This window comes from Canis lupus, unplaced genomic scaffold (assembly GCF_011100685.1).
Source record: "Canis lupus familiaris isolate Mischka breed German Shepherd unplaced genomic scaffold, alternate assembly UU_Cfam_GSD_1.0 chrUn_S1748H1944, whole genome shotgun sequence".
Taxonomy (NCBI): domain Eukaryota; kingdom Metazoa; phylum Chordata; class Mammalia; order Carnivora; family Canidae; genus Canis; species Canis lupus.
The window spans coordinates 109,000-122,255 of NW_023330599.1; the positions used below are offsets into that span (position 1 = coordinate 109,000).

Genomic DNA, 13,256 nt, shown 5'->3' on the forward strand with positions numbered 1-13,256 from the left:
TGCCCTAAACACGAGCCGCTTCCGCCTGGGCCCCTGGGCCCTCGCCGCTGCCCCGCGGGAGCCGGACGCCGCCCCCTCCTCAGGCCCCGCAGCTCCTCCAGCCCGCCCGTCTCCGGCACAGCCCGCGCGGCACCCACGCCCCGGGAGTGCAGGGTCCGGGAAGCACCGCCGGCGAGGCACCCAGGCGCCGCGAGGGACGAGGCCGCCGCGCAGCCCGCGACCGGTCGCCCCGGCAGCTCGGCCCCCGCGGCTCGCACCTTCCTCAGCGCTGACATCCTCGGGCGCTCGCGGTTCAGCAGGCGCAGGGCGACATGCTTTGTGGCCCGTCTGTCCGCAGGGTCGGCTGGCCGTCAGTCCGGGGGACCGCGCTCGAGCCCAGTGCACGCTGGGAGCCCCTCGCTGGCGCCTGCGCACTGGGGCCTCACGGGGTAAACAACCCCCACTGAGCCCTGCACCAGGCAGGGGGTTGAGCAGCTCCCCCAAGTGCTAACAACTGAAAATCAGCACAATAGACCCTCCCCCAGAAGACCAGCGAGAAGGACAGGGGAAAAACAAGTTATTGACCAAGCAGCACTGGAAAGTTCCAGGGTAAGACAAGGGACTTGCAGGATACAGAATCAGACGATATTCCCCCTTGTTTTGTTGTTGTTGTTGTTGTTGTTATTTTTTATTTCTGTTTGCTTCCCCCACCCCTTTTTTCCTTTCTTTTTTTCTTTTTCTTCTCTTTTTCTTCCTTTTTTCTTTCTTCTTTTTTCTTTTCTTTCCGTCTTTCTCTCCTCTCTTTTTCTCCTTTTCCCAATACAACATGTTTTTGGGCACTCTGCACTGAGCAAAATGACTAGAAGGAAAACCTCACCTCAAAAGAAAGAATCAGAAACATCCTCTCTCCCATAGAGTTACAAAATCTGGATTACAATTCAATGTCAGAAAGCCAATTCAGAAGCATTATTATAAAGCTACTGGTGGCTCTAGAAAAAAGCAAAAAGGACTCAAGAGACTTCATGACTGCAGAATTTAGAGCTAATCAGGCAGAAATTAAAAATCAATTGAATGAGACACAATCCAAACTAGAAGTTCTAATGATGAGGGTTAACAAGGTAGAAGAACGAGTGAGTGACATAGAAGACAAGTTGATGGCAAAGAGGGAAATGAGGAAAAAAGAGACAAACAAGTAAAGGACCATGAGGATAGATTAAGGGAAATAAATGACAGCCTGAGGAAGAAAAACCTACGTTTCATTGGGGTTCCAGAGGGCGCCAAATGTGACAGAGGCCCAGAATATGTATTTGAACAAATCATATCTGAAAACTTTGCTAATCTGGGAAGGGAAACAGGCATTCATATCCAGGAAATAGAGAGATTCCACCCCCTGAAATGAATAAAAACTGTTCAACACCTCGACATTTAATGGTGAAGCTTGCAAATTCCAAAGATAAAGAGAAGATCCTTAAAGCAGCAAGAGACAAGAAATCCCTGACTTTTATGGGGAGGAGTATTAGAGTAACTGCAGACCTCTCCACAGAGACCTGGCAAGCCAGAAAGGGCTGGCAGGATATAGTCAGGGTCCTAAATGAGAAACACATGCAACCGAGAATACTTTATCCAGCAAGGATCTCAATCAGAATGGAAGGAGAAAGAAAGAGCTTACAAGACAGGCAGGAACTGAAAGAATATGTGACCTCCAAACCAGCTCTGCAAGAAATTTTAAGGGGGACTCTCAAAATTCCCCTTTAAGAAGAAGTCCACTGGAACAATCCACAAAAACAGGGACTGAATAAGTATCATGATGACACTAAACTCATATCTTTCAATAGTAACTCTGAACGTGAACGGGCTTAATGACCCCATCAAAAGGCGCAGGGTTTCAGACTGGATAAAAAAGCAGGACCCGTCTATTTGCTGTCTACAAGAGACTCATTTTAGACAGAAGGACACCTACAGCCTGAAAATAAAAGGTTGGAGAACCATTTACCATTCGAATGGTCCTCAAAAGAAAGCAGGGGTAGCCATCCTTATATCCGATAAACTAAAACGTACCCCGAAGACCGCAGTGAGAGATGAAGAGGGACACTATATCATAATTAAAGGATCTATCCAACAAGAGGACTTAACAATCCTCAATATATATGCCGCGAATGTGGAGGCTGCCAAATATATCAATCAATTAATAACCAAAGTGAAGACGTACTTAGATAATAATACACTTATACTTTGTGACTTCAATCTAGCGCTTTCTACACTTGATAGTTTCCTAAACACAACATCTCCAAAGAAACGAGAGCTTTAAATGATACACTGGACCAGATGGATTTCACAGATATCTACAGAACTTTACATCCAAACTCAACTGAAAATACATTCTTCTCAAGTGCACATGGAACTTTCTCCAGAATAGACCACATACTGGGTCACAAATTGGATCTGAGCCGATACCCAAAGATTGGGATCGTCCCCTGCATATTCTCAGACCATGATGCCTTGAAATTAGAACTAAATCACAACAAGAAGTTTGGAAAGACTTCAAACACGTGGAGGTTAAGGACCATCCTGCTAAAAGATGAAAGGGTCAACCAGGAAATTAAGGAGAAATTAAAAAGATTCATGGAAACTAATGAGAATGAATATACTACCATTTAAAACCTTTGGGATACACCAAAAGCAGTCCTGAGGGGGAAATACATCACAATACTAGCAGCCATCCAAAAGCTGGAAAGAACTCAAATACAAAAGCTAACCTTACACCTAAAGGACCTAGAGAAAAAAAAAAAAAAAACAGCAAATAGATCCTACACCCAGCAGAAGAGAGTTAATAAAGATTCGAGCAGAACTCAACGAAATCGAGACCAGAAGAACTGTGGAACAGATCAAACAAAACCAGGAGTTGGTTCTTTGAAAGAATTAATAACATTAATTAATTAGAGCTATTGAATAATATAAATGGTGAAGTAACCTCGTACTTGGAATTTAAAAAATTCTATCAGATGGTAGCGTGGAAAATACAGAAAGGAAAGAACAACTAGAAGGCTATAAAAGTGTAGGTTGAATCCAACAGATTTTGCCTTGGATATTTGGGTGATCATCCTACCTTAATCAGATTTGAAAGGTCTTTGAGACTGATTATTTCTTACCCCTTCTTGAAACATTGTGGGTAGTACATTTCCAAAGAAATTCAAAACATAAATGATAGATAGCATTTTCATGAAGATAAATTTAGAATAATTTTAAATACTGTAACAGAGTCTAGGTAGGAAAACAAAACATGTTAGTTATTTTAGCACAGAAAATTTGACAACACAGAAAATTTTACATGCAGGATTGGTTAAGCACATACTGCCTGTTATTGAGGAGTGGAGAAACCAAAAAGGAACACTGAGGTAACACACATACAGTATATATATATTTACCCTGAGAGCTGAAGTATGGTAGGAAGAGGATGTAGTTATTAGAACCTAATGGCTTAAAGGAGGGGCCCTGCAGAACTGGTGATATAGTACCTGCAAGCGGTGTGATGAAGCTGGTTCTGGCTTGGGTCAGATAACAGAGAACTGGAAACTGGAGCTGTGGCTGCTAGGTGTCTCCTTGTCCTGCCTCTCAGTGTGAATTCCAGTGCCTCCTATGGGCAGAATCTAACAGGAAGCTAGCTGACTAAACAGCATTATTTGCAGTATCCCAGTCCTAGTAGCATCACAGTAGAGAAGGGGGTGGTGTTGAGGCTGAGACAGCAGCTTAGTAAACCTTAATAGTTGTTGTCATCAAACTACTTGTAATGAGTTATTTCCAATAAAGTATATATTCAGGATTTTAGAATGAATCTAATTTCGTGGAAAGTGGCCTTGTTAATTTGCAAAGTAACAAACTCTAAAGTGCCATTTATCATTACAATTTCAATTTGGTAGTTCTTTGCTGATAGTTACAGTGGCAGGCCACTTGGACATTGTTTTGGCTTTTTAAAAAATCATAATTCAGAGAAAACTAATTCTGCTTGTTTTGATTTCTAAGACATGGGCTAAATGTAGTGAAATCAGAAAGAATAAATAATGGGCATGTAAGCTTGATGGACCCAAATCATAAACGGTGTCAGGGGATTTCATTTTATGGGTGGAAGCTGAAGACTGTTACCTGAATGGATTAAGTGTTACGTGTTTTCAGAATCAGGATTTCCCTTTCTATAAATTTCAAGTATAGGTATATAATCTCCGAGTAATGGTCTTTTTCATTATAATGCACCCAGTGCTGTGAGCATAACACCTAAATTATTTATAAATTACAAATTTAATCTTATCTGAGATGTTAGCTTTTGAATCTTTCTGCAGGTTACTGTAAACTCACTTTGTCTTTAAATCACTTTTAATGGAAGTTTTTGAGTAAAAATTTTAAAACATAAAATTAGTTTTTATCTAATATTTTCATAATGAAAGAATAAAATAACAGATGAATAACGTAGGTCAAGACATTATTTTAACCTAGGTTTAAGAAGTTATGGAATAACTTTTTTTTAAAAATAGTTCTTTTTTCTCTTTGAAGTTTTCAGACTTTAAATCCAACTTTGAAAATCAGTAACAATATTATCTAGTTATCTACATAGACATTTGGTTGTATGAATGATTTATATGTATCAAACGTTGATGATGGTCTAGTAGAAGTTAACCTTATTTTTTCAGTATTAGATTAAGATACTCACATGTAGTTCCCTAAGTCCTGTGATGAACATTTATTGTGATTTAACATAGAACCTAGCCTATGATAAACTATTTAGGAAAAACTTTTTTGAATGTCTCTTCCTTCCTAATATAAATCATAATAAGACTTACAGATCACATGTAGCTTGTTATAGATTAGTTATGCATATTTGTGATTTTTAAGACGCCTCCGAATTGCTTCATTTAGAAAAAAAAATTATTCACATTTAAAGAGTTAATTGATATCTTCCCTTCTACATATCTACCAATTTTGATTTGCTGGGAAGTTCTTTAAATTCAATCACAGATGACTTTGCATTTATATTCCAGCACCACTTGTTATCCCTTAAATATCTTCTGCATTTTTTGGGGCTTTTCAAATTGAGGCTCTCAAGATCTACTTTCTGTAACCAGTCTTTGCCTGAAGATATTCTACTTAATTTTTTAAAATATATAAATTTATCAGAAAACTCTTAGGCCCCATGAATTTCTTTGTTATAGTAAATGCCTTTCCTTGATGTTGTAGATGTTATTCAGTGAACCATTCCTTATTAACAATTCATCAGTTAATTTCTAGGATTAACTATTTTTTTTTCCATCTTTTCACTTGGGGAAGAAGTAGTAGGATTCTGTATTTTAAGGGAGAGTGCAGAAAGGGATATACACTTTTTTAAGAGGAGAAAAACATGGTTAAAAGACATTTTGAATTGAAGGAGAGCAGATGGGTGCCTCTTTATTTGTTTAGTACATTCTTTCAGAGCAGTCCTTTTCATCCCTTTTGGTCTCAAGACCTCTGTCTCTACAGTCATGAAAACTGAGAGCTGTTGTTTATCTTCTACCAATATTTACCATATTAAAAATTAAAGCTTGATAAATGAGTCACTTGGGTGACTCAATCAAACATCTGCCGTAGGCTCAGGTCAGGATCCTAGGGTCCTGGCATAGAGCTCAATGTCATACTATTCAGTGGGGAGCCTGCTTCTCCCGCCGCTCCTCACCCTTGCCTAAGAGTGCCTGCCATGTCCCCCAACTCAAAATCTTTATTTAAAAAACTTGATAACTATGAAAAATAATTCTAAAATCAGTTGATTGTAAACCCTTTAATGTTAGCTTATGTAATGTTTTTATGAAAAATAATTATAAAATTAAAAAAATAGATCTTGAGTATCTCTTTAATGCCTCTCTTAAGAGGAAACTTCAGATGTGCTCTGCATTCAATCTTCCATGATAACATACTTTTCTACAGCATCTGGGAAAACTCCACTGTTTTTGTGGTAGAATGAGGAAGAAAAAGACCATCATATTAGTGTTATTATGAAAATAGTTTTGATCTTTTGAAATGATTTTGGGGTCCCTCAAGGGTTCCTGGACAACACAAGGAAAACTCCTGCCTTAGTATATCAAGCCTAAGCCAGCAAATTTGAAGTGTTTGCAGACCTTTTTGAAGTTTAGTTCTTCGCTTGTTGGTTTTTTTTTTTAATTTTTTAATTTTATTTATTTATTCATGAGACACACGGGGGGGAGGGGCAAAGACACAGGCAGAGGGAGAAGTAAGATCACGCCCTGGACCGAAGGCAGGTGTTAAACCGCTGAGCCACCCAGGGGATCCCTAGTTCTTGGTTTTAGATACTCTTTTTTTTTTTTTAATCAAATTTAACAACTTTAAGATCTAATGTTTAATATGGTGATGGTAACTGGTAACACTATATTGTGTAATTGAAATTTGCTGAGATGAAGACTTAAATGTTTTCATAAAATCTGTTAGGTGATGATGTGTTAATGAACCAGATGGGTGGAATCCTTTCACAGTGTCAAATCATCACAGCATACACTAAATATCTTCCAGTTTTGTCAATCATACTTCAATAAGGTTGAAAATACACAATGAAGAAAAGCATTGTAACACCTATTGCACAACAGTATTTAAATATTTCCCATTACTAAAAGGTTTCCCCCCCACAACCTTTTTTTTTTTTTGAGTATGGAAGTGGGGTGGAGAAGATAAACTAGAGTTATTAGTATGTTGTTGTAATGCTGTACGCTGAAACACATTTTGTTAAGTAAGACATTAAGTTATACTGAGCTAAGATTTGGTGGGCAGAATCCACACAGTGTCATAGACTCCTATTCTTCAAGGTTCTGGCCTGTAAACTTTTAACTGTCCTGGAGTTAACCTGGGTGTAAATTAACTGTCATTAAATAATATACCATTTACTTGAGCTGGAAAAAAAAATACCCTTTTTTCTTAAAGTGAGACTTTGACAAGGAAAAAAGTATGTTGATATAATTTTTTTTTTGATGCATGCTCCTTATCCCCTGCAGAACAGGTAACAATTCACAAAGCCATCGCTTTGAAGAGCAGTGGTGTAGATCACTCTGCCCTGCTCTGATGTCCTCTCATCCACCTGTCTCAAATCTTATCTACCTCTCCAACCAGACTAGTTATCATAATCAATCTCATGTAACCACCTTCCAAGCAACCCAAATCTTCCAGATACATGCATAGAAGTATTCAGTTTGGGGCAGCCCAGGTGGCTCAGCGGTTTAGCGCCACTTTCAGTCCAGGGCCTGATCCTGGAGACCCGGGATCGAGTTCCACGTTGGCTCCCTGCATGGAGCCTGCTTCTCCTTCTGCCTATGTCTCTGCCTCTCTCTCTCTCTCTCTCTCTCATAAGTAAATAAAATCTTTAAAAAAAGTATTCAGTTTGTATAATAATTTAGGTACAGGGAGTAGTAAGTGGTGAAAAAGCTTTTAGAACTTGGCCTTCTGTGATTGGGTTTCTGCAACTTGGTTGTAGCCTACCTTTGGAAACTAGAAGGATTGAGAATTAACTTTCTGTATGAGAGGTTTGGAGGCACAGGGCTGATTGCCAATAGCTTCATTATTTTGAGGCATAATCCCAAGAGCATAAGTGTGACAGAATCTGCAATATTTTTTCATCTCTTAAAATTATTGCAGCATTTTGAGAATTGGTATTGATTTGGTGGCAATAATGGGCATCCTGAAACTTAAGTTTTTATCCTTTTTTCTGTCACCAATTAGTTTTATGGCGTATGGATAACTCTTACGACTATCTCTAGGCTTGTTGCCTACTTGGCAAAATTAAAGCTGAGTCAGCAGGGCATGAAGGTTCATTCTTTTCCTCAAGCTTTAAGATTGTGTCACTGTCCACTGGTGAACCAGAATTGTAGACTACCAACGTATAACATTTCATTAATCTCAAAGCTCCTTTGAGGAAATAGTCCAGAAATTCATCTAGAAGTAACTTGGGATTCTTCCAGATTCCTGGGGCCAGTGCACTTCTTTAAATTTTACACTTTTTAGATCAGTAGCATGGAAATTGGCCCTCCTTTCAGATTTCTCTAATTTCTTTATAATTTTACTATACCTGTAAAATACCTAAAGAGAATGTATCTGAGAGTTTTTGAAAGGCTAGTTTTTGTTACAGGGATATGAGTGATGCTGCTGACCTCATATATTATGTGAGACAAGGTTTAGCTTGCCCAATCTCATGGATTTTGAAGGTGAAGCAAATATATGGCTTTTAATTAGCTCTGTGTTTATAGTTTTATTTTTAAATTCTGTGGGTTTTTTTTTTCTTCACTAAGTAACAGTGAATACAGACCAATTGTTCTTGGTTACTAATATATATGAGTATTATTGTGCATGAGTTTAAAATTGATACGCCATCATGTCATGAAATCAGTTAAGTATGGGTTTTCTAATCTCCACCCCCCCCCCCATGTGACAGGATTTCAGCAATTAAAATTATGTAATGGGGAACTTTGGTAATGCTTTTCCAAAGTCAAGATGTTAATTTTGCATTTCTCATTCTGTGCTTAATAAACTAATGTATATGAATCTGTTTTAATTTCGTATTTTACCGGATTTTTCATTGTTATTTTTGAAGGTTTTCATAGACTAAAGTCTCCTAAGAGATATAGATAGATATCTACACACACACACACATAGATAGATATCTACACACACACACACACACACACACAATTACATTTTATATCAGGGTACATTTTTTTTATGGTCTTTTCCCTTATATGTGCTTTGAAAACCATTGACTGGGATCCCTGGGTGGCGCAGTGGTTTAGCGCCTGCCTTTGGCCCAGGGCGCGATCCTGGAGACCCGGGATCGAATCCCACGTCAGGCTCCCGGTGCATGGAGCCTGCTTCTCCCTCTGCCTGTGTCTCTGCCTCTCTCTCTCTCTCTCTCTCTCTCTCCTCTCTGTGACTATCATAAATAAATTAAAAAAAAAAAAAAAAAGAAAACCATTGACTGTTGAAGTTTCATAATAAGTGGTTAAATAGTATTAATATTTTCTAATTTTTAAAAATGTATTTTTAAGCCTTATGATTCTGCAGATGACTGGTCTGAGCATATTAGCTCTTCTGGGAAAAAATACTACTACAATTGTCGAACCGAAGTTTCACAATGGTTTCCCAAAAGAGTGGCTTGAAAGGTATTTGCTCTTACTCATTAAAAAATACTTATTATTCTTGACTACAGCTTAACATCTTAGAACTTTCTCAGCTTAGGTTTCTTAGTGAAACTCCTCATTCCCCCCTTCAATTGCAATAGTTGGCCCATTATGTTTTCTATAATTTCTCTTTGCTTAAAAAAAAAAAAGAAAGAAAGAAAAAACTTGGATAAGTCACTGTCCACAAGGACCTTGTAAACCATCAGTATATTTAAGATTTTATATCAACCTATATTATCATTTATAATGAACATTTTCATAATTTAAAGTATATTAATGTTTCCTTCATATGTGTAGAATTAATATTGGGGAGTTTTGGTTGTAGGGTTTAATGGTGTTATAAACAATTGCTATAATGCTATCACTGAGAAACATTAATGTTCTGTTAGCTATGTTTCATCTCCCATACCAGTTGATATTATGGCTATGTTCAGTTCTTTTATTTTCCATATAACATTCTGTTGAGCATTTGGTCAGAAGTGTCATATGTAAACTCATTGTACCTGATGTAATTTTTATGAGTTTATCTATGTTTTATTTTTAGAGAACAGAGACAAAAAGAAGCAAACAAGATGGCAGTTAACAGCTTCCCAAAAGATAGGGATTACAGAAGGGAGGTGATGCAAGCAACAGCCACTAGTGGGTTTGCCAGTGGAAGTAAGTATTAATTTTTTTTCTTTGAAACAACATGATGTTTAATTCACTCCTATAGTTTGTATGTTTATATCCATATGCATAGCTGTTTACATATGTAAACTAAAATAATGTAAATGTATAGTTTCTTTATGTTAGATCTGTCTTCCTAACCTCCACCATTTTGTTTCCTGAAAAGGAAAAGAGTTCATGGAGGATTAGTACACGTATGTTATTCTTCACTACTCATACTGGCTATGATGCAGTTGAATTGGTGGAAAACAAAATCTCATATTGTGGATTGACTCTTAAAACAGGAGTTGTTTGGGTTTTTTTTCCCCCCCTTTGCTGAATTGTGTCCTGTTAAACTGGACAGTGAAACTTCTTCCAAAACTCATTGAATGTTTGAATCTAACAATTGAATTGTAGCCACACACAGATGGTAACATTAAAGTGTCTCTTGGTGTTTTGTGTTTATCAGTGAGAAACTTTTTTACCTTTTATCTGGGAACTGATTACATCATCATAGATGTGAATAGCATCTCTATACTGTGAGCATACCTTAAAGGTTTTTGAGGTCACATTTTGTCTAAGTGGGACAATATGAGTAATATGCATTTATTTCTTAATTCAAATTAAATTTGAATTTGAAGCTTTTAGTAAAGGTCCTCTATTCCCAGTGGCTTCCTTTTGCCCAGAATAGAATTTAAATGCCACCATAGACTTCTTAGGCTTTTTATTAGATTTTGAAATTTGGAAGAATTTTTAAGATGTGTTCAGGGAATTCTTGGACATCTTCTTCCTGTAACTTACATAGAAGGTTGTATTTGGTCTTAGCAAGACAGTACTGCTTTTTTGATGGGAAAAGTTTTAAGATGAAGCAGATAGTAAAGTAACATAATTCTTCACTGAATTTTTAAGATATGTTCCTTTGAACATTTAATTTTTTTGTACTAGTGAAATTGTATTTAATTCTTACAAAACAATGATTTAGTGTACTGAAGTAAGGAAATTAAAACTATTTTTGAGACAGAAGACTTGGGTCCTGGTTCCATTTTACTTAATATCTTGAATAACTGTTACTTCTTGCAAACAATCAGAAATAAGGTAAAGGTTTTCCTCTCCAGGTTTAAAAAAAAAAAAAAAAAAAACCGCACCCAGCTTGTAGTAGTTCTGTCTGAACAAACTGCAGAAGGATATTGAGAAGATATGGTGGAGGAGTGGCAAATGGTTGTAAAAAAAATAGTCACTTTTTTTTTTTTTTTTTTTTAAGATTTTGGGCCAGGCCTCTCACTTAGTGGGTGATAGTTCCCAGAGAGGGAAAAAAATAGCCTAGTGCGTCAGCTTTATTCTTTCCAAAATACCCTATCATTTTAAGTCTCTTCTCCTCTCTTGAAGTAAATGGAAGTAAATAAAGATCTGATGGAAGTATTGATGAAAGTGAAAGTAGTGTTTTTTTGTCTTTCTAATAAACCATCTTTAAGGAAATAAAATCAGAATTGTGTTTTTAAATTGTGTGCATCTTTTTCTTTCACAAATGAAGGAGTTCCTTCTCTTTTTTCTTTGTAATTTCAAAAGTGAAGCATGTTTGTTACTAAAAAATAAAAGGGGATTTTTTTAATTTCATGAGCCAAGAACATTTGGGGACATACACTTTTTTCTGCGTGTATATAAATGTGTATTAAAACTACATATGTGTGTGTTTTACATAATGGCATTATATGTTACTATTTTTAACCTTTTTTTGTTCATTAATATTTTGAGGAAATATTTCTGTGTCAGTTTAGAAATCCCTGTGTGTTAAAATTACATGGTTTTCCTTTTTTTTTTTTTTTTTTTTTTTTGATGTGCCCTCATTTATAGGTAATCATCTGTGGATACTTGGGTGGTTTTATCCTTTTCCTACTGTCAGCAGTGCTGTGATGTCTATCTTTGCCCATTACTTCCTTAGTCACATTCCTAAAAGTGCAAATGAGGAGTCAGTAGGTCTCTGTGTGTGTTGAAGTACAGTCATGTGTCTCACTTTTTCAGTTTTAAGTGATAATTAGAAAAAAAAAAAAAACCTTAGCTATATTTTCTTTTTATTTTTCCTTAATTGGTCAACTGAGTTATACCTAAGTGTGGTAGTAATGAAGTCATTGAGTCATTTAAGTGCTTAACTTTTCTGTCCAAAAAGTATTGGCAGAATTTTCCCATGTGTCCAGCACATTGGTGTTCATGTTGGGGTAAAGACCTAAAGCTTTGCAGTTTGAACTGCCAATACAAGGTATGCGTGGTTGGTGGGGGTGGGCAGATTGAAAGATTTTATATGAAAGGAGAGAAAAGGTAGAAAATCAATTTATTTTATGTACTACAGCAAATAATGTTATCTAGAACTTGACCTTGAAAACTTTATGGATAAAATTTTTATTTGGTTTTACTGCTACTAGATTATTTTCATTGTCTTTAATCTGTGCCTTACAGAATTATTGCTCTATACTTAGAGAAACCTTAACTTGGTGTTTCTCAACTGTAGCACCAATAACATTTTGGGTTAGGTGATTCTTTGTTGTGGGTTGCTGTCCTGTGTCTTAGGACATAGAGTACTGTACCTGGCCTCTACATGCTAGATGCCAAGTAGCCACACCTCCTCTCTTCCAAAGTTTGTGATAACCAAGAATGTCTCCTTACATTTGCCAAATGTCTTTGTTGTGGAGGCGGTGTGCAAGTAAAGTCACCATGTTAACTGTTTCGTCTAGAGTTGTGAATCATAGAAGCTGTTGTAGCTACAGCTTCCTTAGTTCCTATAATGCTGCTGCCACTGTAAAGCTTACAAGTGTCTGAAGATAGTATCAACTTTAATTTTCATCTGAATACATTTGCTTGATACTCTTTGACTCTAGTCTTACAGAAGTGAGATTTTTTTCTGGTGTCCAGGAAATAAAAGTTTATTGGTAATCAAGTGACAGGATTGGTGGGAATTGGGTATGGTATTTATTTCTGTTTTATTCCTAAACGTTTCTGTTTTGTAGCAGTATTCTTTTCAGGAAGAAATTGTAGAATAAAATTTTAAGTTCCTTGTGCATGCAAATGGATAGTTTACTGATGAGTTAATATCATGCAAACAGATGTTTGTATTTTGCTGTGATTAGCTCAATCTGTTCCACCTTTTTCTGTTAAGGTTAATATATGTGTAACTTACAACACTGAATTTCATTTATTAAGTCAAAGACTTTGTGTTTTGATATAACTAAAGCTTTTTGGCAGTAGCCAGTACATTCTGTTTAGTATAACATGTAGGAGTTGTACGCTGAAGGTTTGGAAACTGACTTGTAGTTTAAGCATACTTCCTTCTTTTGTGCTGTCTTGGTTTCTAGATTCAGAGGAACCATGAATTGGGAAAAAAAAACCTAAAATACTCAATGGGGAGGGCATCTTTTGGTAATATTATTATTACATATGTGCTTGAAT

General features: G+C 36.8%; 1 pseudogene; it reads left to right on the forward strand.

Annotated features, from left to right (window-relative positions):
- Nucleotides 1-311: 311 nt before the first annotated feature.
- LOC119878580 overlaps nucleotides 312-13,256 on the forward strand; it is a 33,303-nt pseudogene continuing 20,358 nt past the window's right edge.